Below are 27,782 nucleotides of genomic sequence, written 5' to 3' on the forward strand. Positions count from 1 at the left end.
AAGTGCCACCCCATCATTCTACAGATGATGCTTGGAGGAGAAATGGGCTTAGTTTTGCTGACACAGCTAGATAATGAAAGAGTTGACACTGATCTTTCTGTTACAAAGTTATGCTCCGATGTTTGAAATGATTTTCCAGTATAGTATAAAGAATGTAATGGAATTTCTTTCATTAACATTGAGTCTCAATCAATAAGCCTAGATATGTAGATGTAGCTGATAAATGAGACTGTCCTTAATTTGGCCTGCCCAAAGTTCTATTTACAAGGTAAATCCCAGACCTCTGTTCAGAACGTGACCTGACCTCACGATCTACTGTGGGCAGTACTATTTTGACAATATCTCTTACGGGTTTTCTTTCTTGACAGGATTTTTTTCTTCTAAATTAAGTGTGATGCAGAAAAGAAATTTTTGTAGTTCTGAAATTGGGTCCAATTAATGATGCCTTAAAATATGCTAGACTTGCAAATATTGCAAATAATGGAAAATGATTTAGACATTTCTATAATTTTTAAAGTATAAGCTCAAGGACTTAGATCTCAGCTCTCAAATCAATCTGACTAAATGCTCTTATTTTTCCCTACTGGGCAGGATTTGTTCTTATAAGGTAAGTTTTTAAATAGAAATAAATACTCTCTCTTCTTCCCACTTATCTGTGGTCATGTGAACATTTTAACTTAGAGAAAGATTTTTGACACTTATAAACCATTTTAACAGTGATCTATATAACCAGAAAACTCAAAGAAATGAAGTTTTTTTTAATTTCAAAAAGAGCATGCTCTGTTTTAAATGCCACATTGTGACAAGCTTCTGTTCAGTTTCATCATTGTTATCAGTTGCTAAGTCCTCAGAGGTAAAATTAAGGCAGCTGTAAAAACATATAATGTTCAATTAAATTTTTGTGTTGGTGTTAATATGTTTATCTGTCTCATCATTTAAAACAAATCATAGGGGCGCCTGGGTGGCTCAGTCGGTTAAGCGTCCGACTTCAGCTCAGGTCACGATCTCAGGGTCCGTGAGTTCGAGCCCCGCGTCGGGCTCTGGGCTGATGGCTCAGAGCCTGGAGCCTGTTTCCGATTCTGTGTCTCCCTCTCTCTCTGCCCCTCCCCAGTTCATGCTCTGTCTCTCTCTGTCTCAAAAATAAATAAATGTTAAAAAAAATAAAAAAAATAAAACAAATCATAATTTATTTTCTCTGCACATTCCTCATAACTTCTTCAGAGCCTGGAGCCTGCTTTGGATTCTGTGTCTCCCTCTCTCTCTGCCCCTTCCCCGTTCATGCTCTGTCTCTCTCTGTCTCAAAAATAAATAAATGTTAAAAAAAATAAAAAAAATAAAACAAATCATAATTTATTTTCTCTGCACATTCCTCATAACTTCTTATTCCAATCCCTACATTGCCTGCTTGACTCTTGCCATTTATTTGTGGATATCTTGTCTTTTGTTTGTGGTAGGTTTTGTCAAAATGTGGAATGAAATATCATTGTCTTCATATTTACACTCAACAGGAAAATGTACAGAGATGTAACATTTTCCTAGAGGGTATGAAATCAGCCATTGCAGATTATACTCTTCAAAACACAACTAGGATAGTCATAAAGCACATATTCCATAACAAAATGTAATTTCCAAGTTTATTGACATATCTTGAAATAAGCAGGTCAGGAAGCCTGTATTTAGTTGATATGTTTGAATGTGAGTTAATAGGAATTTTCCTTCTGTTAATTCTTATATCACCTTCTCTTTGGTTAAAATTGGTATTTTTGGATGATTCTGAAAGAGAAGAGATAGGAAAGAGTGAAAATAGAATTAATAATATGAAACTTAAAAAGGAAAAACAAGCATATACTTTAGAAAATTCTTAGGCAAAAACATTTTCTCTTTTAAAAATAGACCTATAGTTTCTTTGATTCAAGATTTTGTTTAATAGCTTCTATAATGGCTGCACCATGACTTTGCATCAGGATTTCACTATGAATAACAATCTGTTCATGTTTCATTTAGCTCCAATGAGAAATTCTGTATTTTATTGTTTTAGGAAATTAGTCTGTGTACTATTGCTCCTGGAGCTTTATAATGAATCACTAAAGGTTATGGCTGTGGGGAGTTTGTGGGAAATATATGCCTGAATTATTATAATTATAGCTGTCAAATCAGAAATATAGTTATACAGCAGCAGGTCTTTTTATTCTTTTACTATAACAAAGACTTTGAGGGTTGCCTATTTAGAAATAAATGGAAGTAGAAATAAATGGAGTATTTTTCAACTACATTGCTTATTTCAGGAAGAACTGTGCACAGTGACTTCCTCTGGAGAATCCACAATGATAACCATGTAAATCTTTATCCTCTGAGTCCCTGCTTGCTCTGATTTGTATGTTGGTTTAGCTTCTGAGCAGATGTTGAATATTTTACCTTTTAGAAAATATAACTTATTGTGGAAAGAGTCAAAGTATATATGGTTGATTAACCTGCGAAGTTGAATTAGAAAATTCCCAGTTACCTTCATTCTTTGTTATCCAAACACCTCATTATATAGGAGCAAAATGTTTCTAGAGAATCAAATGAAGCATGCTTTTTTATTTGATCCTGATTCAAGGAACTGTTTTTGGCTTTTCTCGTAGAATTGTAAACTTTAAGCATTCTACCTGTCTTACTTTCATGCCTATCTGACTCTTGATATCATCTCAGGTCATGATCTTGCGGTAGTGATCTCTTGGTCTTGTGATGAAGCCCCATGTGGAGGTGAGCGTGGAGCATGCTTGGGATTCTCTCTCTCTCTCTCTCTCTCTCTCTCTCTCTCTCTTCCTCTCTCTCTCTCCCTCTCCCTCCCTGCCCCCAATTTGCACTCTCTCTTTCTCTCTCAAAAATAAATACACTTTTTAAAAAAGAATGTAAGCCAGAATAACCCATTTTTAAAAAGTAATCTCTACACCCTACATGGGGCTCAAACTCACAATCCCAAGATTAAGAGTCACATGCTTTCCCAACTGAGCAAGCCAGGTGCTCCCAGAACCCATTGTAGTTTTAAAGACCCTTCTCAAAACTTATTCCAGGCATAAGCAGCTCTGAGTAATGGAGAATTATTATGTTTACTCTTAATAAATCACATAGCAGATTAAGAACTTGTTCTGTCAGTGTTATTAAGGCAGTTTGTATAAAAGCATGTTCAAGTTAAGCCTAAGCATTATCTCTTTTTCACAATGAATAGTTTGAAATGATGTGATCTTTCCTTATAGATCTTATTTTTCCAGCTGTAGTCATTCTGTGTCTTTATTCTTAATACTTTTCTCCCATGCTGCCCCCAAATAGACTATGTTTAAAATTTTTTTAATGTTTAGATTTGAGAGAGAGAGAGAGAGAGAGAGAGAGAGAGCACAAGTGGAGGAGGGGCAGAGAGAGAAGGAGACACAGACTCGGAAGCAGGCTTCAGGCTCTGAGCTGTCACCACAGAACCCAACATGGGGATCAAACTTATGAACTTCAAGATCATGACCTGAGCCGAAGTCTGATGCTTAACTGACCGAGCCACCCAGGTGCCTCTCTTTAAAAAAAAAATAAATAAATAAGTTTATTTATTTATTTTGAAAGACAGAGTGAGCAGGGAAGGGACTGAGAGAGAGAGAGAGAGAGAGAGAGAGAGAATTCTAAGCAGGCTCTCAGTGCAGGAGCCCAGAGCCCAATGCAGAGCTCAAACCCACAAACTGTGAGTTCACGACCAGAGCTGAAACCAAGAATCAGATGCCCAACTGACTGAGCCACCCAGGTGCCACCCAATTAGATTATCTTTAGACCAAAGGCAGAACTCCACGTCTTTAAAAATTTTTTTGAGTTTATTCATTTGTTTTGAGAGACAGAGAGCACACCAGAGGGATAAGGACAGAGAGAGAGAGAGAGGAGAGAGAATCCCAAGCAGGCTCCACACTATTAGCACAGAGCCTGATACGGTGCTCAAACTCACAAACTGTGAGATCATGACCTGAACCAAAATCAAGAGTTGAATGGTCAACCGACTGAGCCCCCAGGTGTCCCTAGAACTCCACTTCTGAGGAAGGATCTAAGTAGTGTTGAATTTACTATCTTGGTTCCTACATGTTATGCTCCTTAAGAATTTCTGTGTTTTTATACATTAATTTTAAATATGTATTTCTGCTACAGTTTTGTTCTGTGATTTTGAACAAGTCCCTTTCTATTTTTGTACTGTAATTACAATGAAGGAGTCTGAAATAATCATTATGGTTTTTGAACTCTAATCGTCATTCTATGATACTTGAACATCTTTTTTCTGTCCCTATTATCTGCTTGTATTATTTATACTTAATGGATGCTCTCCTGAATCCAATGATCTGAAATTCCATCATTTATTTCTTTAACATTTAAAAAAAATAATGTTTATTGTTGAGAGAGAGAGAAGGAGAGAGAGAAAAAGAGAGAGCATAATTGGGGTAGGGCAGAGAGAGAGGGAGACATAGAAGCGGAAGCAGGCTCCAGGCTCTGAGCTGTCTGCACAGAGCCTGATGCGGGTCTTGAACCCGCTGAAGGCAAGATCATGACCTGAGTCGAAGTCGGACACTTAACTGACTGAGCCACTCAGGTGCCCCCCCAATTTTTAAAAATGTTTATTTATTTTTGAGAGAGAGAGAGAGCACGCGAGAGAGAGAATGAGCGGGCGAGGGGCAGAGAGAGAGGGAGACAGAATCTGAAGCAGGCTCCAGGCTTTCAGCTGTCAGCATAGAGCTTGACATGGGGCTCGAACCCGCTGAAGGCGAGATCATGATCTGAGCCAAATTCAGACGCTTAACTGACTGAGCCACCCAGGCACCCCATATCATTTATTTCTTATTGTGGCTTACATTTAGCAATGTAACTTCAGATTCTGAACTCATTGTCAGAGTTTTGGTCTAGTTTTGGTTAAAATGTCCTATGTTTGTGTTCAGGACACTGATACAAACGTTTGTCTGCCCTTGGGATCTAGGAGATATTTTGTATCATTGCCCCAAACTGACATTAATCCATGGATGATCATTCTTTGAGTGCTCCTCTCCTGCCTTCTGGGAACTCTCTCTAGCCCTGTGACCTGCCTGGATTTTTCACACTTTATTGATGAGCCAATTGTTTAGATTGGTCTCAGAAACCTTGACAAAGTCAAAATAAATTACATCTATTGCTTCCCCTCTATCCTCAGGCTGTCATTCTGTCAAAGAAGGAGATTAGATTTATCTACCAAGTCTTGATCTTTAGGAAGTTATACTGGGTATTACCCACCATACAGTTCTCTTCAAGATATTTTCAAATTGATTTGCAGCATCTTCTAGGAAACACATGTTTTCCTTCATATGAAATGCAAACAGGTGAAAAAAATAAATGCCAACAGGTGAAAAGCAACAGAAAAGGGTAATGTAAGCAAAAGCTCTTGAACTAGACCAAGAAAAATAAAATTTTAATTCCTTTATCTAAAACCTTTGGAGGAATTATTGTAAATGAGTTGTTATGTATATGTTACTTGGGAGATTGTGTTCATAAATGGTTTTTACAATAGCTGACTATCAGTATATTTTATTTTTAAAAAGGTCATTTGTAGGGGCGCCTGGGTGACTCAGTCAAGAGTTGGACCCTTGATCGACTGAGCCACCCTGGTGCCCCTGGCGACTGCTAGTCTAATAATTCATGGTACTGTATGAATTTGTCTATTTTAGACATCTTATATAAGTGCAATCCTACAAAATGTGACCTCTTAGGTCTGGATTTTTTAACTTGACAAAATGTTTTTATGGCTTTGTAAGTTTCTAATTCTAGTTAATTAACATACATTGTTATATTAGTTTCACGTGTACAATATAGTGATTCAGCAATTATATACGTCACCTGGTGCTCATCATGACAAGTGTTTGACTTAATCCCCATCACCTATTTAACACATCCACTAATCACTCTCTCCTCTGGTAACCATCAGTTTGTTCTCTATAATTAAAAAAAAAATGTTTACTTACTTTTGAGAGAGAGAAGAAAAAAAATGCATGCGTGTGAGGTAGGGGCAGAGAGGGAGACAGAGGATCTGATACAGGATCCGCCCTTAGAGCAGAAAGCCGAATGCAGGGCTTGAGTCCATGAACCATGGGATCATGACCCAAGCTGAGTGGAAGTCAGATGCTTAACTGACTAAGCCACCCAGGTGCCCCTGTTGTCTATAATTAAGAGTCTGTTTCTTGGTTTGCCTCTATTTCTCTTCTTCCCTTTGCTCATTTGTTTTGCTTCTTAAATTCCACATATGAGTGAAATCATATGGTATTTGTCTTTCTCTGACTTATTTTGCTTACATTATACTGTCTAGATCTATCCATGTTGTTGCAAATGGCAAGATTCCTTTCTTATGTCTGAATAATATTGTAGTGTATATGTATATATCACATCCTCTTTATGTATTCATCAGTTGATGGACACTTGGGCTACTTCCATATCTTGATTAGTGTAAATGATCCCGCTATAAATATAGGGGTGCATGTATCCTTTTGAATTAGTGTTTTTTTTATTCTTTGGGTAAATACTGAGTAGTGCAATTGCTGGGTCATTGGGTAGTTCTATTTTTAACTTTTTGAGGAACTCCATACTGTTTTCTAGAGTGGCTACACCAATTTGCCTTCTCGCCAACAGTGCAAGAAGGTTCCCTTTTCTCCACATCCTCACCAACACTTCTCTTTTTTTTTCTAAATATAATTTATTGTCAAATTGGTTTCCATTCAACACCCAGTGCTCATCCAAACAAGTGCCCTCCTCAATGCCCATCACCCACTTTCCCCTCTCCACCACCCTCCATCAACCCTCAGTTTGTTCTCAGTATTTAAGAGTCTCTTATGGATTGCCTCCCTCCCTCTTCTTACCCTCCCCATGGTCTTCTATTAAGTTTCTCAAGATCCACAAATGAGTGAAAACATATGGTATCTTTCTCTGCCTGTCTTATTTCACTTAGCATAATACCCTCCAGTTCCATCCACGTTGCTGCAAACGGCCAGATTACATTCTTTCTCATTGCCAAGTAGTATTCCATTGTATATATAAACCATATCTTCTTTATCCATTCGTCAGTTGATGGCCAACAGACACATGAAAAGATGCTCAACACTTCCTGTTCGTTGTGTTCCTTATTGTTGATTTTAGTCATTGTGACAGGGGTGAGGTGATATCTTATTGTAGTTTCAATTTGCATTTCCCTGATAATGAGTGATGTTGAGCTGTGTCTTTTTCATGTGTCTTTTGACCCTCTGAATGTCTTCTTTGGAGAGATGTCTGTTCATGCCTTCTGCCAATTTTCTAATTGGATTGTTTTTTGAGTGTTGAGTTTTATAAGTTCTTTATATGTTTTGGATACTAAACCATTGCCATATATGTCATTTGCAATTATATTCTTCCATTCTATATATAGGTTGAATTTTAGTTTTGTTTATTGCTTCCTTCACTGTGCAGAAACTTTTTATTTTGATGTAGTCCCAACATTTTAGTTTTTCTTTTGTTTCCCTTCCCTTAGAAGTATGTCTGGAAAGAAGTTGCTATAGCCAATGTCAAATCAATTACCGCTTGTTTGTTTTCTAGGAGATTTATGGTTTCAGGTCTCAAGTTTAAGACTAATCCATTTTTAATTTATTTTTGCATATGGTGGAAGAAAGTGGTTCACTTTCTTTCTTTTGCATGGTGCTATCCAGTTTTCCCAACATCATTTGTTGAAAAGACATTTTCAACATCATTTGTTGAAAAGACATTTCCTTCCTGCTTTGTTAAAGATTAATTGATCATATAATTGTGGGTTTATTTCTGGGTTTTCTATTCTGTTTCCCTAATCTATGTGTCTATATTTGTGCCAGTATCATGCTGTTTTGATTACCACAACTTTGTAATATAAAGTCTGGAATGATAATGTCTCTACCTTTGGTTTTCTTTTTCAAAATTGCTTTGGCTCTTTAGGGTCTTTTAAGGTTCCATACAAATTTTAGAATTGTTTGTTCTAGTACTGTGAAAAATACTTCTGGTTTTTTGATAGGGATTGCATTAAATGTGTAGATTGCTTTGAATAGCATAGACATTTTAACAATATTTGTTCTTTCAATCCATGAACATGGAAAGTCTTTCCGTTTATTTGTGTCATCTTCCATTTCTTTTTTTTTAACCTTTTATTTTTATTTTTGAGACAGAGAGAGACAGAGCATGAACGGGGGAGGGGCAGAGAGAGAGGGAGACACAGAATCGGAAGCAGGCTCCAGGCTCCGAGCCATCAGCCCAGAGCCCGACGCGGGGCTTGAACTCATGGACTGCAAGATCGTGACCTGAGTCGAAGTCAGACGCTTAACCGACTGAGCCACCCAGGCGCCCCTGTCATCTTACATTTCTGTCATCAGTATTTTATAGTTATCAGAGTACAGATCTTTCACCTCTTTGGTTAGGATTATTCCTATCTATCTTATTATTATTGGTGCCTTTGTGAAAGAGATTGCTTTCTTAATGTCTCTTTTTGTTGCTTCATTATTGGTGTATAGAAATGCAACAGATTTCTGTACATTAATTTTGTATTGGGAATTTACCTAATTTATTTATTAGTTCTAACAATTTTTTGGTGGAGTCTTTTGGATTTTCTATATAAAGTATCACGTCATTTGCAAATAGTATAAGTTTTACTTCTTCCTTACCGATTTAGATGCCTTTTCTTTCTTTTTGTTTTCTGAATGCTGTGACTAAGTCTTCCAGTACTATGTGATGGAAGTGATAACAATAACAGTGATGAGAGTGGACATCTTTGTCTTGTTCCTGACCTTCGGGGGATAGCTTTCAATTTTTCCCCATAGAGGATAATGTTATCTGTGGGTTTTCATATATGGCCTTTATCATGTTGAGTTATGTTCCTCTAAACCTACTTTGTTGAGGGTTTTTTTTATTATGAATACATGTTGCACTTTGTCAATATTTTTTTTCTGAATCTATTGAAGTGGTCTTATGGTTCTTATCATTTCTCTTATTGATGTCATGTATCACATTGATTGATTTGTGAGTATTGACCCACTCTTGCAACCCAGGAATAAATCCCTCTTGATCATGGTGAATTTTTTTAATGTATTGTTGAATTCTCTTTGCTATTATTTTGTTGAGGATTTTTTGCATCTATGTTCATCAAGGATATTGGCCTGTAACTTGACATAATATTTTCAAGTTTCACCTGTATTGTATCATTTTATCAGTATTTCTCTGCTTCTAATGCCTGAATAATTTTACATCATAAAAAAGTACTACATTTGGTTTCACCATTTATCTGTTGATGGATATTTAAGTTGTTTCTACTTTTTTCCTCTTATAAATAATGCTGATATCAATGTTCATGTGCAAGTTTCTAGGTGGACATGTGTTTTCATTTCTCTTCGGTGTATACCTAGAAGTGGAATTGCTAGGTCAAATGGTAACTCTATGTTTACCATTTTGAAGAAATTCCAAACTATTTTTCAAAGTGACTACAACATTTTACATTCGCCAAATGAAGTTTGTGGATTATACATCCACAGATAGTTTTCAAAAAATAGATTGTAATTTATCATGCATTTCTTGTATACTATGCACTCTATGTGCTCTCTTGTGCAAATGTCATGGTATTCCAACATTATAATTCCCTGTTTTATAGGGAAGCTGTTCCTGCTGAATAGCAGAAACTGCAGTGCCCCCAAGAATGTTGAGAAGCTCAAAGGTTGTGCCTTAAAGAGAATTTAAGAAGTGACATATGATAGTTTAGTTGATATAGGGAGAGAATAACTGACCTCTGACTTTTCTAAAGTTTATAGTATATCAATATGCAACATATAAATAAATCATACCACAAAGGAGTCATTATAATAGTATTGTCATCAAAATCCATACTTTTCTACAATCTTTCTAGAATTAGCCTAGCGCTCCAACTCTTGGCTACTGCTCACAGGTAGAGGTAAGATTTTTTAGGAGACAAAAGATTAGTCAAAGAATAATGCAAAGAGTACTGCTACCAGGGATAAACACATGCCTATTTGACACTGGGATAGCAGGAGGGTTGCACAAGACTTTCCTGCTGAAATAGCATGAGCATGAAAACAAGATGAAAAGAAATTTTATATTGGGAAGTTTTCCACTACCTGAACTGTCTTAGGATACATTGTTCATGGATTCAGGTATATCCTCGGGACAATTATACTCTCAGGATTTTTCCTTTCTCTCCTGCCTTACAATATGGATAGAGATAAGCCTCAGTATTAAACCTTAAAACGGTTAAACAAGAGCAACTTCAAGGGAATCATCACACCCCAAATCACACACAAACATTTATATTTGTGTATCATACACACATACATATATTCTTTATCTGAATATAAACATATAATTTAATGATAAAAGGATAATGCTTACACATAAGTGTTTATCAAAATACTCTGAATATATTTCTGCCTATTTTTAAAAAGTTTATTTATTTATTTTTAGAGAGAGAGAGAGTGGGCAAGGGAGGGGCAGAAAGAGAGGGAGAGAGAGAGAATCCAAGCAGGTTCTGAGCTGTTACCACAGAGCCCGAACCTGATGCAGGGCTGGAACTTACAAACTGAGAGATCATGACCAAGAAGAGACCACGAGTTGGATGCTTAACCAACTGAGCCACCCAGATGCCCCCTAAATTTTATTAATAAATAATTAAGCAGCAAGATATATACTGGAGGAAAAAACAAAAACAAAATAAAAAAACAAACAAAAAACAAGTACACACAGTGAAAATCAGTAGCTCTCCAGGAATAAACAGAGTTGGAGAAATTTCATAGGAATCTCCATTAAGGCCACTGGCTCTCAGGATAGAAACTGAATATAGAAACTTAATGTAGTCACTCACTGTACGAAATATTTATTTCACTCATGTGTGAGAGTTTTGGTTTCTGACTTACTGAGGGAAGTTGACTGGGCATGGATTCGAAAAAACATGTTCCCTTTAGTAAAATCAGATTTAATTAATTGAATAATATAGGACACTTCAACAGAGCTGGTTTTATCTGTAAGTAAGATGATTTCATGGGCTCTGGCAAATCACAATGTTTCTGGTATTGCCAACTCTCTTAGTGCCTATCTAATGCAAAATACAAAATTCATTTTAAATCTCCCTAGGGTATTGTAATTTTTACATTTGTAAGTTGTTTACATATGAGTGTGAATGAAAGTGTGAGAGTTGCTGGTGATGAGAGGGTGGAGTTCCCTGGGCAAAGCCCAATGAACAGAGATTGTGTACAACTAGGAGAAAAGAGAACTGAAAGTCAGGGACCCAAATACTTAACTCTGCCTGTTTCACAATTCACTTCTCTTTTGAACCCAAGATATTTCCTAGGGAAAGGTATTTCTAAACTTTATTGAAGATGTTTAAATTCTCTTTCTTACCAACAAAATTAAAGTCATTTCACAAGGATTATTCTCCATGTGAAAATTGAGTCCACGTCTGCTTTACCTAACGCATTCCCACACCAGGTTTCTTTTTCTGTATGAATCAAAATGTCAAGCCTCTCTAATTGGGTCATGAATGGTTACAAGTGCCTCCTCTAGGAGATCATTATAAGATCCTAGTATTTATCTTAAATAACTTGTAGAAATTTGTCAGGAAACCTTTAGTAACCCCTAGGACTTATTTGTATCGAAATCATTTTTAACCATGAGGCAAAAGTTCTTTTCTCTGGATGCTAAAATTTACATTTTATGGGGCAACAGTTTCTCTGAAAAATATATACCTTATTTATAACAATAGAACACAAGGGGTGCCTGTGTGGCTTGGTTGGGCGTCTGACTCTGGATATCAGTAGAGGTCATGATCTTTCGGTCATGTGATCAAGCCCCGTATAGGGCTCCAGGCTGAAAGTGGAGCCTGCTTGCGATTCTCTCTCTTCCTCTCTCTCTGCCCCTCCCCTGCTGTGCTCTAAGTAAATAAATAAATAAAACTAACTAAATAAATAATTAAACTTAAAAAATAGAGCTCGAATGCTATTCTCTTAAAACTTTCTGGCTTTAGACTCCTTTATCCTGCTAAGACATAATCAATGGAGCATCAGTGCATTGTCTTGGAGACCATATCTGTTTTCCTAAAGGACTGAACAAGGAAGAAAGCATTTATTTTCCTTGTGTTGCCTCAGGAAGTTAACATGTATGATTTAATGAATGTGTTTTTCTCTCCCAAGTGAGATAAAAAGCAGTGCTGCATGTTTCAGTGGTATTTCCTTAGAAGTTCAAATGTTTTTAGTGTAGACATTTTGGAGTGGGAGGTTTATGAAGGATGACATTTGAAGAACCAAGAGTGGGGAAAAGTGTCCAGTTATAAAGTTTTATTGTTTTTGTAACTTTTTTTCCCAACTGCACCTGCCATGGTGTTATAAATGTGAACACTTCATAATATGTTTAAAAAATAAAAACACAAATACATCACTGAGAGGAATATTTAAGGAATTATCAAGAGGGAAAAAAAAACTCATTGGTTTAATGGAATACTGTCAAGTTAAATCAGCACCATAAACAACACTGGGGCAGAATTGAAACTTTTGCACTGAGATGTTAGAGGAAACGCCCATGCATTATTTAGAAAACTCAGAAATCTGTCAGCTGTATGATTGCTGAGTTAGCAGAAGCAGGAGGATGTTGTTCAAGTTGATAAAAAATGCTTAGGCACAGATCCATATTGTAACCTTTCATGTTCTCCACCCACCATGAATGGTCAGCTATTATCTAGTCAGCATTTTTGAATTTTTCTCTTTTAAATTTTCAAATTCTTCAAAAGGCAAAGGAGGTAGTTCTTTTATTCTAAAAAAAGCAAAATGTCTAGGCTGTTATTTTAGTATTAAAGATGACAAGACCAAAGAAATACTGTTTTTCATCTTTGTAAGTACTGTGCAGGTTTCCCAAGAATGTTTTAGGGTTATTAAGGTATGTATTATTTTTACACATTTATCCCATGAACAAAGTATTTTATTAACCATTTTCCCTTCAATTAATAGTAGAAAACATTCTGTTTTGGTGCTCTAACCACACTAACATATCAATTGTAAACATGGAAAATTTTCTTTTCCACTAATATAAAAATGACATATAAATATATACATGTCAACGTTTTAAATCATTTTATTAAATACATATTGACAAAATATAGTTCTTGACCTCCTCATACCCTTGTATTACCCCTGTGAGGTAAGTACTCTTCCTACTATCATAGAAAAGAAATGCACACACACAAAAAACTCCAGTGCCTTCCTTAAAGTTATAGAGTTTAACAATAGGAGAAATTAGTGGTAATAGAAACAAGATTTTTTATGCTTTCAGTTTAGTGAGTCTAGTGTATTTTATACTGCAGTTATACCCTGACTTTTCTCTGTAAGTCACTGTGCATTTATAAGTTTATTTGCCTCTACGTCAGAAAACTACATAGAAATCTTCTACTCCATATTAGCTTAATTAAATATTCTATTTTAATAAAAATATTTTGTTAGAGAGAGAGAGAGAGCACGCGAGTGAGGGAGAGGGGCAGAGGAGGAGAGAGAGAGAATTTCAAGCAGGTTCCACACTCAGTGTGGAGCCTGATGCAAAGCTTGATCCTATAACCCTGGGATCATGACATGAGCTGAAATCAAGAGTCAGACACTCAACTGACTGAGCCACCCAGGCGCCCCTAAAAAAATTTCTATTCCATGTTAGCTGTTAATTTATAGCCAATGTAGAAAAAAAATCACATAACTAACTAACCAGGAATAATGGCATAAAATTGGAAAATAAGATTTTTGGTGCTACTATATTTTGGAAAAGTCTGTCAAGATAGATTGTACAAGCTGAATTTATAATGCAGTCGTCCAATTTCAAATTGCACCTTACTTTGGTAGAAAATTGTAAATCTTCTGATATTACCACTGGAAATAATGCATAGGAGTAATTTATAGAACATATGTTATCCCTTGATTTCTGGGTCTCTAGTCTTTCTATGGAGAGAGATGTGCATATGATGGTTAAACTTCCTTTTTGTGAGTTCTTGTGGGTTTTGTTACATGAAGGACTTCTTTGGGAGGATCATCAATTTACACTTTTTTTAAATTTTCATAAAACTCGTCATTATCACCATTATCTTCAGTTTCTACTGACAAAGTCAGCGAAGTGAAACAGAGAGCTAAATTAATATTTTCAGTCTACCTGTGGAATGGTCTGAGGTATAAATCATCAGTTTTTCCTAGCTTCTTTCTTAATGCTGTTTTCCAACTCTATACTCTCCTTTTCCTCCTCACCAACCTGTTTTTACTGCATTTCTGAGCTGTGTCTACCTTTGGAATTAAATGCTGGATACAGTAATAACATTTCATATACTGCAGTAATGTTTCTGGAAGTGTGTAAGACAGAGGGAAAGAGAGAGAAAGGAAACAAGGAAGAAATACATGTCCTTCCTATGCAAAATGTTCCTATTTCTGATTATTTAGAATTTTTGATGGTATCAAATTCTGTTGTAATTATTTATAAAAATACATTTGGTACATACTTCACTTTATAAAGTACCTGTGTTGATTGTAGATAACTGGATTACATTTGATCAGGCTGAAGTCCTTCCCTCAAACAAGAAACAAGAACTTCCAGGATGGTTTGGAAATGAGGGAAAATAAGAGGATATATCTGAGATTAAGTTGCAGGGTTGCAGAGAGAGCCAATTGATTATTGGATGTTATAATTACATGGGTTCTAGAACAACTTCTTCCAAGAAGCAATTCTCTTCCAGTACCTGACCCCGGGCTTTTTGATGTCTAAAAATAGGAAGAGAAACTAAATGACATTTAAAGACAATACCAGCTATGGTAATTCTACCTTTGTGCATAGGGTAAATGGTTATTCCTAGCACTCTAATTTCAGAAGGGAGCAAGAGAAGTGTTCTATACATATGAAAGGGTGACCATTTAGTTCAAAGACTTACTATAAATAAATTGTATAAAACTAATAATCTAGATATGGTTTGTCAACCATCTGATTATTTTCTAGAATTCTAATGTAGCTAGAATATATCTGCTTTACACACATTAGATAACACTGAATTGCTATGTAATACATGGTAAAGAAATTGGCCCTGGTCCAAAACTCCCATCCACACAATAAAAAGGTAAAAAAAAAAAACTAATATAATATATTGTGGAAGAAGAACTGGGTTTATCATTGTTCTTGAAAGAGTTAAAACCTAAATGAGAAGCCTTCTCTCTCCTTTGTTTGTAGGACAAGATCAATTATATTCATCTTCCTTCAGTTTAGAAAAGCTCTGATCTCCATGAACTTTATGGTTTAATATACTATGAATAGCAAACATTAAGGTCTATTTGGACTACCTGGACAGACTTTCCATAAGAAAATTTATAAATAAATAAAATACTATAGATTGTGTACTTCAGTCATTCAGGATATAGTCTTCCTTGGAAGCATTAACGTTAATGAGCACTGCATACATTTGTTGAAGGAAAATATATACCTCTTAGTTTGTATTTCAGCCATTTAGGCATATTGTATGGTCTACTTTACTTGATTTATCTAGTCTGTAACTTTTCTTGTATTCTAAGAACTGGTACTGTGTTTTAATAACAGAAAAAGTAACTTAGCCTTATAAAATCAAAATTACCTACTTGCAAGTAGTCCATTTTCATATGTAACCTTTGTTGTATGAAATTTACTTTCAAGTATGAGGAACATGTCTTTGTAGAGCAAAAGAAAATACCTCCAGGCAACTGCCAAGTAATAGGGAAGGAACGTCTCAGTTTCTCACTATTTTCACTATAATAACTAAATGCGATGGAACAAAAACTAATGACAAAATGCAAGTATCACAGTTAAACTGTTTAGAATGAAGCATTTTTACATGTCTGTCACCTTGCTGATATTCCACAAATTTATGGTATCTGAGTGCAAAGGTATAAATCTTCAAAGCTTGAAAAACAGAGGTGCAACATGAACTAATCTTCACTTTTTTCTCTATCGTCTTACAGTAACACTAATGGAAATGTATTTTGTTTAATGACTCTGAAATCCTATTTGTAATTAGATGTGGGAATTGGTCTTACTTTGTAACAGATGATACTGGAATAATAATATGAGAGATGCTACACTGAGACCACTATCCTCCTAAATCTATATCATTTTTAATTTTATTGACAGGAGATGCATGTAAGGAACAAAGAAATTAATTTTAAAAAGGAGGAAAATAAGATCTAATAAAAACTTCCAATCCAAATACTTTAGTGTTACTTTCAATATACTGACTGCAGTGGAGAAGGAAAGGGCATGCACCTTGTGTTTAATTTTAGGAAACAAGGGTTTTAGATTTGTTGCTTCGTTCCTGATAATGATCTTTAAATGTTGTTGCAAAGACTAAATAAAGAAGTTTAATGAAGTGACAGAGACCATATTATTGAAGCATGTATTATTTGTTAGTGTGATTACACAAAATAATGTCTTCTTTGAAATAACAATTTTATCTTCAAACAAAGAACTTAAAGAGTGGGCAGACTGAATGCAACAGCTATTCTGTACATCATGTTCTTAATTGTCAGTAAGTGCTACTGCCACAAATAATTCTGGTCACTAAAGATTTAGTAATGTTTGTAGGTCTTAGATCGTTTTCCATTACTATTAATGGACTCCAGGAGCCACAGAAAGACTTACACAGAAATAAGATGTATTGTGGATAAGTTTCATTCTCCCTTCAAAACACATGTATTATTGGCATTTATGGTAATAAGAATGCTTGGACACTTTCTTGTAGATTTTGATTAGTACATACTTAATAGTATATGATGATCAATTTAGTTATTGCATTCTTTTGCTTTCTAATTCACATGTTGGACTCTCTTCAGTAGATCCAAGACTTGGCAAAAGAGAAAAGAGAAAAAAATACTGTGAGTCATTTCCTCGGAAGCTCAAATTTGTTTATCAATTTAGTTCATGAATCAGTTTCACACCTATTTATTTCTTTTATCACAAAAATCCTGTAAAGTAAGTGGAACACATATTATTATCTTTTTGTTAGTTGAAGAACTAAAGCCCAAAGAAGCTCAGCAATTTGGTTAAGTTCAAATAGATAGTGTATAGCCAAATACATTATTTTAAAGTCCAAAGCCATCATTTTTCCATGGCAAAATAACTCATGGTGAAGAATTAAATTGAGAATGCATATGGTTCCATCAGTATACAGGTTAATAGATTTTGGTGACTTCATAATGGATAGGAACACAATGTAATTAGAATAGAAATTTCCCCAAACAGCGGGTACATGACCCTACTCACATTTTAAAGTAATGGAGTAGGTTTCAATTTGATGATGGTGAAAAGAATCCTTTATTTGCTATCATAACAAGCATTTTTTTCATGAACCATTAGACCATTACTGGGTCACCTACTCTTTCCTTGCAAAAGAAATCAGATAGCATATCTGCTACAAAGCAACAATTATAAAATCCTTTTTTCTTAAGATTAAAAACAAGGGATGTGCACTTTACATTTCCTGTTGCAATATATTGCAAACATCAACCTATTTGTATTGGAGTTTATCATTAGATTTTCTTTTTCTACTTCTTAAAAACAATGCCTTTGTTCTTTTCACACATAATATGTTAGCTATAATGGCTAATAAAATTACTCGAGTGCAAATGTACAAATTAACTCTAGGGGTTCTAGATGCTTCAATATGAAATACTAGAAATCTCATATATATGCAGCAACATAATTGTGTAGTTTTACTGTTTATATTCATTAACATAGAATAATGTCTTATATAAAGTTTGTATGGTAAATATATAAAAGATAGATTAATTCTATCAACTTTAGCGTATGTTTCTGGAATATGGTGGATAATCAATAAAGATTTCCTGGATGCTGATTATGTAGTATGCCATTTCATTATACAATAAAACCTTGTTTTTTGAGCATAGTTTGTTCTGGAAACATGCTTGCAATCCAAAGCACTTATATATCAAAATGAATTTCAAGGACCATTGGCTCAGTTGTGGTCATGTGATGTTTGGCATCACATACTACTCATATTGTAAGACATCGCTCATTTATCAAGTTAAAATTTATTAGAAATGTTTACACATCTTGTGGAATACTTGCAGAACAAGTTACTCAGAATCCAAGGTTTTACGGTTTATGTAATACTGAAAGTCCTATGGATTAATATACTGTAGGACACAAAGTAATTCTAGCTCTGTCTTCAATATTGACAAAGATTCTTCTGTCAATACAAAGAACCACATTTCCCTGAAATGTCCAAAGTAAATACATAAATGGAAATTATATAACTAACATTATTTATCTTCTAAACAGCCTACAGGGAAGTATAAAGATAAAATAGTTACAATGAACAATTCTGTAATACGTTTAGAAAACTAATTTAGAAACTTCAAAGGAAAACACTGTTTGTGATTTACTACTGTGAAAAAATTTAATTGGAATACTACAGTATTTCTTATCAATGTATTATTTTGAATTACTTTCAGTTTGAAGGATAAGCTTTGTCTTAGTGATGGAAGCAGTAGAACATGGAAATTCAAGTTAATAGGCATGGCAGGTAAAATGAAAGAATGATCATAGAAAATTTGGAGAAAATCCAGACAACTGAAAGAAGTAGGGCATAAGACACACACACACACACACACACACACACACACACATATATATATATATATAATGTTTTAAGTTTCGATTTAAATTATAGCTAGTTAAAATATGATGTGATATTAGCTTCAGGAGTACAATTTAGTGATTCCTCACTTATATATAACACCTAGCGCTCATCACAAGTGCCCTCCTTAATAGCCATCACCCATTTAGCCCATTCCCCATCCACCTCAACACCAGCAACCCTCAGTTTGTTCTCGATAGTTAAGTGTGTCTTTAAAGGTTTGCCTCCCTGTCTTTTTTTTCTTCCCCCTAGGTCCATGAGTTTTCTTAATTTCCATATACATGTGAAGTAATACCGTATTTGTCTTTCTCTGACTGATTTATTTTGCTTAGCATAATACACTTTAGCTCCATCCATGTCTTTGCAAATGACAAGATTTTATTCTCTTTTATGGTAGAGTAATATTCCACTGTATATGTATACCAAAACTTCTTTATCCATTCATCAGTTGATGGACATTTGGGCTCTTTCCCTAATTTGGCTATTGTTGGTAATGGTGCTATAAATATCAAGGTGCCTATGCCACCTTCAAATAAGTATTGTTTTATCCTTTGGGTAAATACCTAGTAGTGAAGCTAATGGGTTGTAGTGTAGTTCTATTTTTTAATTTTTTTTTTATTTTTTTTGAGAGAGACAAAGCATGAGTGGGGGAGGCACAGAGAGAGAGGGAGACAGAATCTGAAGCAGGCTCGAGGTTCCAAGCTGTGAGCACAGAGCCCAACATGGGGCTTGAACTCAAAAACCACAAGATCATGATCTGAGTTGAAGTTGGACACTCAACTGACTGAGCCACCCAGGCATCCCATTGTTTTTTAACTTTTTAAGAAACATCCATACTGTTTTCCAGACTGGTTTAACCAGTGTGTGTTCCCACCAACAATGTAAGAGTCATGCCCTTTCTCCACATCGTTGCTGATATCTGTTTTTTCCTGTGTTGTTAATTTTAGCCATTTTGACAGGGGTGAGGTGGTAACTCAGTGTGGTTTTTATTTGTATTTCCCTGATGATGAGTGATCCTGAGCATCTTTCCATGTGTTTGTTGCCATCTGTTTGATGTCTTCTTTGAAAAAAAAATGTCTGTTCATATCTTCTGCCCATTTCTTAACTGGATTATTTGTTTTCTGGGTGTTCAGTTTGATAAGTTCTATATAGATTTTGGATACTAATCCTTTATCAGATATGTCATTTGCAAGTACCTTTACCCATTCAATTGATCGCCTTTTAGTTTTGTTGATTGTTTCCTTCATTGTGCAGAAGACTTTTTATCTTGGTGAAGTCCCAATTGTTCATTTTTTACTTTGTTTCCCTTGCCTCCAGAAACATGTCTGGTAAGAAGTTCCTATGGCTGAGGTCAAAGAGGTAGCTGCCTGTGTTCTCCTCTAGAATTTTGATTGTTTCCTGTCTCACATTTAGGTGTTTAATCCATTTTGAATTAATTTTTGTCTATCATGTAAAAAAGTGCTCTAGTTTCATTCTTCTGCATGTTGCTGTCCAGTTTCCAACACCATTTGATGAAGACACTGTCTTTTTTCCATTGGATATTATTTCTCTCTTTGTCAAACATTAGTTGAGCATATAGTTTAACTATATGGGGGGTTATTTCTGGGTTTTATGTTCTGTTCCATCAATCTATGTATCTCTTTTTGTGCCAGTACCATACTTTCTTGATGATTAAACCTTTGTAATATAGCTTGAAGTCCAGAATTGTGCTGCCTCCAGGTTTGTTTTTCTTTTTCAAGATTGCTTTGGATATTCTGGGTCTTTTTTGGTTCCCTATACATTTTAGTATTGTCTTTCTTAGCTCTGTGAAAAATGCTGGTGGTGTTTTGATAGAGATTAAATTAAATGTGTATATTGCTTTTGGTACTATAGACATTTTAACAGTATTTGTTCTTCCAATCCATGAGCATAGAATGTTTTTCCATTTCTTTGGAAATCCTACAACTTTGTATAATTTGTGTATCAGTTCCAGCAAATTTTTTGGTGACATCTTTTGGGTGTTCTACATAGAGCCTCATGTCATTTGCAAATAATGAGAGTTCGACTTCTTACCTGCCAATTTGTATGTCTATTTATTTTTACCATCTGATGCTGAGGCTAGAACTTCCAGTACTATGTATAATAACAATGGTGAGGGGAGCCTGGATGGCTCAGTCTGTTAAGCGTCTGACTCTTGGTTTTGGCTCAGTTCATGATCACATTTCGTGAATTCTAGCTGTGCCTCTGCACCATCAGTGCAGAGCCTGCTTGGGATTCTCTCTCTGCCCCTGCCCTGCACATGCTTTTTCTAAAAACAAATAAAAATTAAAGAAAAAAAGAAGGTTTAGAAAAATAACAGGGGTGAGAGTAGACACCCTGTCTTTTCCTGACCATAGAGGGAAAGCTCTCAATTTTTCTCTATTGAAGATGACATTAACTGTGGTTCTTTCATTATAGGGCCTTTATCATGTTGAGATATTTCCCTGTATCTCTACTTCATTGAGTTTTTATCAAGAATCAATGCTGTAACTTTGTCAAATGCTTTTTCAGCATTTTTTGGGAAGATCGTATGGCTCTTATGAATTGTTTTATTAATGCGGTGTATCACGTTGATTGATTTGCAAATATTGAATTACCCTTGCATCCCAGCAATAAATCCCATTTGATCATAGTGAATGATGCTTTCAATGTACGGTTGGATTCAATTTGCAAGGTTTTTTTTTTCTTTTTAAGAATTTTTACATCCATGTTCATCAGGGATATTGGCCTCTACTTCTCCTTTTTAGTGGGATCTTTGGTTTTGGAATAAAGGTAATGCTGACTTCATAGAATGAGTTTGGACGTTTTTCCTTTTCTATATTTTGGACAAGTTTGAGAAGAATAGTATTAACTCTTCTTTAAATGTTTGGTAGAATTCCCCTGGGAAACCATATGGCCCTGGACTTCTGTTATTGGGAGATTTTTGATTACTTATTCAATTTCTTTGCTGTTTATTGGTCTGTTCAAATTTATATTTATTCCTGTTTCATTCTTCAAAGTTTATACTTTCTACAAAGTTATCAATTTCTTCCAGACTGTCAAATTTGTTGGCATATATTTTTTTTCATTATATTCTCTTATAATTGTTTTTATTTCTGTTGTTTTGGTTGTAATCTGTCATCTCATTTGTGATTTTACACATTTGGGTCCATTCTCTTTTATATAAGTCTGGCTATGAGTTTATCAATTTTATTAATTCTTTCAAAGAACGAATTCCTACTTTCATTGATATGAAAATGTTTTTTTTTTGTTGTTTCTATATCATTTAGTTTTGCTCTAATCTTCCTTATATTCATCTCACTGCTGTCTTTAGGTTTCAGTTTTTGTCCTCTTTCTAGCTTCTTTAGGTGTAAGGTTCAGTTGTGTGTTTGAGATCTTTCTTGTTTCTTGTGATAGGCCTGTATTGCTATATGCTTCCCTCTTGGAACTGTTCTTGCTGCATCCCAAAGATTTTGGACCATGTGTGTTCATTTTCATTGGTTTTCATGTATTTTTTTTTTACATTTCTTCTTTAACGCCTGGTTTACCCATTCATTCTTTAATAGGATGCTGTTTAACCTCCATGTATTTGTGGTCTTTCCAAATTGTTTCTTGTAGCTGACTTAAAAGATTCATAGTGTTGTGGTCTGAAAATATGAATGGTATGATGTAAATCTTTTTGTATTTATTGAGGCCTAATTTGTGACCCAGTATGTGATCTATTCTGGAGAATGTACCATGTGCATTCAAAAATAATGTGTATTCTGTTGATTTAGGATGGAATGTTCTGAATATATCTGTGAAGTCCATATGGTCCAGTGTGTCATTCAAAATCATTATTTCCTTGTAGACTTTCTGCTTAGATGATGTGCCATTGCTCTAAATGGAGTGGTAAGGTTCATACTAATATTGAATTATTATCAAAGAATTCCTTTCAGTTTGTTATTAATTGATTTATATGTTTGGGCATTCAAGTTGGGGACATAAATATTTAAAATTGTAAGATCTTGTTGGATAGGCCCCTTTATTATGATGTAGTACCCGTTTTCATCTCTTGTTACAGATTTTTATTTAAAAATCTAGTTTGTCTGGTATAAGTATTGCTACACTAGCTTTCTTTTGACATCTATTTGCATGTTAAATGTTTCTCCATCCACTAACTTTTAATATGCATGTTTTTTATATATCAAGTGAGTCTCTTCTAGGTAGTATATAGATGGGTCTTTTTAAAAAATCCATTCTGATACCCTAATTCTTTTTATTGGAGCATTTAGTCCATTTACATCCATGAATTGAATGCCATTGTATTACTTGTTAAGTCATTCTTTCTGGAGCTTTTCTCTGTTCCTTTCTGGTCTTTGTCACTTTTGGTATTTCTTTCCCCTTCAGGGAATATTCTTTAATATTTATTGCAGTAATGGTCATGAACTCCTTTAGTTTTTGTTTTTCCTAGAAACTCTTTATTTCTCCTTCTATTATGCATGATAGCCTTGTTGGATAGAGTATTCTTGGCTGTATAATTTTCCTATTCAGCACGTTGACTATATCATGCCATTCCCTTCTCATCCACCAAGTTTCTGTGGTGGCATCTGCTGCTGTTCTCATTTGTATTCCATTGTAAATTAGGGATTTCTGTCCCCTTGCTGCTTTTAGGATTTTTTCCTTATCTGTTTAGTTTGCAAATTTTAGTATGATATGTCTCAGTGTTGGCCTTCTTTTATTGATTTTGATGGGAGTTCTCTGTGCCTCCTGGATTTGGATGTCTGTTTCCTCCCCCAGTTTAGGGTAGTTTTTGGCTATAATTTGCTCAAATAAATTTTCCACCCCTTTTATCCTCTCTTCTTCTGGGACTCCTCTGATATAATTGTTATTATGCTTTTTGAAGCCACTGAGTTGCCTAAGTCTACATTGCAATGCAATATTTTTATTTCTTTCTTTTCAGCTTCATTATTTTCCATAATTTTATCTTCTATATCACTTATTCATTCTCCTGTTTCTTCTATCTTTTTGGCCATTTCATCCAGTTAGTTTTGGATCTCAGTTACAACATTTTTTTATTTAGGTCTGACTAGTTTTTAGGTCTTTTATGTCTGTTGTAAGAGACTACCTGCTGTCTTCTATGGCTTTCTCAGTCCCAGATGATTCTCAGTCCCTTATGATTGTGGTTTTAAATTCTGGATCAAGCTTATTATTTATATATGTTCAATTAGATCATTGAACATGACCTTTTCCTGTTCATTTTTGGGAGATGAATTTCTCCATCTTGTTATTTTGTCCAAGTCTCTGTTTCTTTTCTGTGTTAGGAAAACCTGTTATGTGTCCTGCTCCTTAGAGTAGTTGCTTTATGAAGAAAAGGTCATATACTCTCCAGGACCTGGTGTTTCAGGAAGTGTCTCTGGTGTATTCTGTGTGCACTCTGCTTCTGTGTTTTGGGTGCTCTTTCCCTCAGGCAAGTCTTCTGCAGAGATTCTCCTTGCCTGCAGTGTGGAGTATTTGGACTTTGTCCAGAGTGGGGTGAGTATTAACTAGATTTTCTCTAGTCTTTTTGTTAAAAGAGGCCTGATTTTCTTTACATTAGAGCTTAATCTTTGCAGCACTCTATGGTCAGTAGACATGATATATGTGGGAAGTTTGTGCTGGTCTTATCGGGAAGGGCCCCACTGCTCTGGCACTCAGGCACAGTTGCCTTGGTAAAGAAGCACTTGTGCAATGCAGGGGGTGGGGATTGGTGTAAGCAGCTCAGACTTCCAGTGTTGATGCTGTTCTGCTCTCTGAAGTCAGTCTGTGCTGATGGGCAAGGGAGAAAAATGGGGCCAGTCTTCTCCCTAGTCACTAGAAAGGTGAGTTAATGCCTGACATTGTCTAGGAAGCCTTAACAAAAGAGCGAACAATCTCCCCTCATGTGTCCCAAGTATCCCTTAAATTCCTGCCTTCACCCTTTCTATGTCTGAGCCATCTCCCCACCTGGCAGCATGATACACTTGTGTTTTATTTCAGGTGTGCTGGTTGGGTTTCAAAACTTCAAATTTTCAGGACCTGGTTGTAGCAAGGGCCTATGATGGTCTTCTAGGGGTGGGTTTTACCCTGCTAAAGCTGGTTCCAGTTTGTCTCAAAAGGCCAGTCACACCAACGCACAGCAGGTTGGAGTTTAAAGTGTGGCAAAAAGCCTGAGTCCATGTTAGCTACCCCAGCAGGTGTCTTTACATCTATGCTTAAGGGGCTTGGAGCACAGTTAGTACCCACTGGCTCTTTTCCCCCTCAAAGGCAATACCACCTATCCCAGATTCCAAGAAGGGCAAACTGTCTCTCCTAATGTATCCCAGGGGATCCTTAGATCACGCCATGCTCTTGGGCCTCTTCCTTCACAGAAGCAATGCAGCATCTGCTAGGTTCAACACCAGTCATGGCACAGACTTCTGAAACTCCAGTATTTGAAGTCCATGGGTTTTAAAATCTCATGATAGGGGTGCCTGGGTAGCTCAGTCAGTTAAACATTCAACTCTTGATTTCAGCTACATCATGATCTCATGATTCATGAGATTGAGCCCAACATCAGGCTCTGTGTGACAGCATGGAGCCTGCTTGGGATTCTCTCTCTTCCTCTCTCTCTGCTCCTCCCCCACTCACACTTATTCTCTCTCCCTCTCTCTCTTTCTCAAAATAAATAAATAAACTGAAAAATTAAATATATAAAATCTCATGATTATCAACCCTTCTTTTCCCAGTCAATAGCTTTGGAGAAGTGTTTTCCCTGTGCTCTGCTCTTTCTGTCTCTCTCTTTCTCTCTCTCCCCACATCCCCTTTCTCCATGATCATGGTTCCTTCCCCTCTGCAGCACCCATCATCCTTTTCTCCCCCAAATCACACATCTCAGTGCCTCCTACCTTCCATGATGTGGCCCCCATCTCCCTCTAGTTTTGCAATTTGTTTTGTCAGTCAGATTGATTCCTTGGGTGTTCAGAATGATTGATATTTATCTAGCTATGTTCAAGGGACGAGGAAAGCATAGGGTTCTCATACTACTCACTTATCTTAACCTTCCCTTTAGAGTATAAGATATGTTGATGTGATGCTAATACTTTTGATAGCATGTGTCATAATAAATAGAAGACAGTGGGCATGTTGGTCAGTAGATATAAATCTAGAAGAAAGTGGAACAACATAAACCACACCAATGGGGGCCTAGATATCCCAAAAGCAAAAGCCAATTAATTATTGGAATGGAGTCTTTGGAAATCCGGGAAAAGTCATTATATTGAAAATAAAATAAAGTCCCAAAATACCCTATTAGAATGGTCAGTAAATAAGAAAAAAAAAGAACAAATGTAGTCATGTCTACATTTCTTTCACCTATTCTAGAAGTGCTCAGAGAATCTCATCATGTCTTAATTGAATTTAGTTATACAAACTATACTGAATTAGGATCTTTCTGAAGGTATGAATGCAATATAAGACAGAAAAGAAACAATCTTAGAACTATAATACTAAGGAAGAATAAGGGTGAGATTGTATTCTTAGCCATCTAAGATATCATTACAATATAGAATTGGAGACATTATAGATATATTGCCAAAAATACCCTAAAATAAATGACATATTTGTTATTTTTATCTTTATTCATTTATAGATCCACCCAATCCATCTATTCATCTTTGCTTTCTCTGTGGCATGGCTGTTAAGGAGAATTAGACATAGTCCATTACTTGGAGACACTCATAGAGCTGTTGTGAAGATAAAATAAAATAATGGATCCAAACATGCTTTGAAAAGTTAATGTTAGGCAAATACTAGGCATTTTCTATTGTAAACACCCAGTAGCTGTGATGATAATTTAATAAACTTGGATAGTGTATGCAGATAGTTCATTTAAGTGAATTAGGCCTTGTGACCATCTTTTTTTTCTTAATTTTTAAGGTAATTCTGTGAAATATATGTGGAAGGAAAAGGTTTTAGTAAGATTTTTCTGTATAATTACAATAATATAGTTACATAGATCATACAGAACTTTTTGTTTCAAAGCAGTTTTATGTCCTTATTTCATGATTTCATGTTGGTAAAATCAGAGACCATTATGGATGCAAAATATACTTACTAAATTCTAATTGTCACATATGTGAGGGGCAATTTAAGAATGGAGATTGTTTTTCTCTCTCAGGAGAGGTACCTCTTTCATATCCCTGTAAAATCTACCCCAGATTCCAATTTCAGCTGATCCTTATCCTGCCCCTGTGCTTTAGTGCAGACATACCTCTCTACCTACCTTTTTGACTGATGAACAAAAACAGTTTTTAGCAGTTCAACCACTATGTGATAGTATGATATTTAACCCTCATCTGTATGAATCTGTTTCCTCCATCTAAAAAGTGGCAATTTAGTGGATGATAACACCTTGGTAATGTCAACTCCTGAATGTGCACTGGGGAGCAAACCTTGGAGAGCCGAGCATGCGAGGGGAAAAAAGATCATTTAAAAAGTTTCACTAAAAATGAACTACTTAGACCTCATCAAAATAAAAAGCTTCTGCACTGCTAAGGAAACAATCAGCAAAACTAAAAGGGAACCGAAAGAATGGGAGAAGATATTTACAAACAACATATCAGATAAAGGGTTAGTATCCAAAATCTATAAAGAAGTAATCAAACTCAACACCCCAAAAAACAAATAATCCAGCGAAGAAATGGGCAAAAGACATGAATAGACACTTCTCCAAAGAAGACATCCAGATGGCCATCTGAGACATGAAAAAATGCTCATCTTCACTCAGAATCAGGGAAATAAAAATCAAAACCACTATGAGATACCACCTTACACCTGTCAGAATGTCTAACATTAACAATTCAGGCAACAACAGATGTTGGTGAGGATGTGAAGAAAGAGGATCTCTTTTGCGTTGTTGGTGGGAGTGAAAGCTGGTGTAGCCACTCTGGAAAACAGTATGGAGGATCCTGAAAAAATTAAAAATAGAACTACCCTACAACCTAGCAATTGCACTACTAGGCATTTATCCAAGGGATACAGGTGCGCTGTTTGAAGGGACATCTACAACCCCATGTTTATAGCAGCACTATCAACAATAGCGAAA

The 27,782-nt window shown here is 35.6% G+C and overlaps 1 protein-coding gene and 1 non-coding gene across 2 annotated transcripts in view; both read left to right on the forward strand.

The window, feature by feature from the left end:
- The window catches only part of DACH2 (dachshund family transcription factor 2), an 813,312-nt gene that overhangs the window by 631,073 nt on the left and 154,457 nt on the right, over positions 1-27,782 (forward strand). The gene's annotated exons all lie outside the window — the stretch shown is intronic.
- LOC125158022 (small nucleolar RNA SNORD55/SNORD39) lies at positions 27,074-27,149 on the forward strand. Its single transcript, XR_007149147.1, has one exon. It is a non-coding gene; the product is annotated as a small nucleolar RNA SNORD55/SNORD39 (small nucleolar RNA).

Source organism: Prionailurus viverrinus, chromosome X, assembly GCF_022837055.1.
Source record: "Prionailurus viverrinus isolate Anna chromosome X, UM_Priviv_1.0, whole genome shotgun sequence".
NCBI lineage: Eukaryota > Metazoa > Chordata > Mammalia > Carnivora > Felidae > Prionailurus > Prionailurus viverrinus.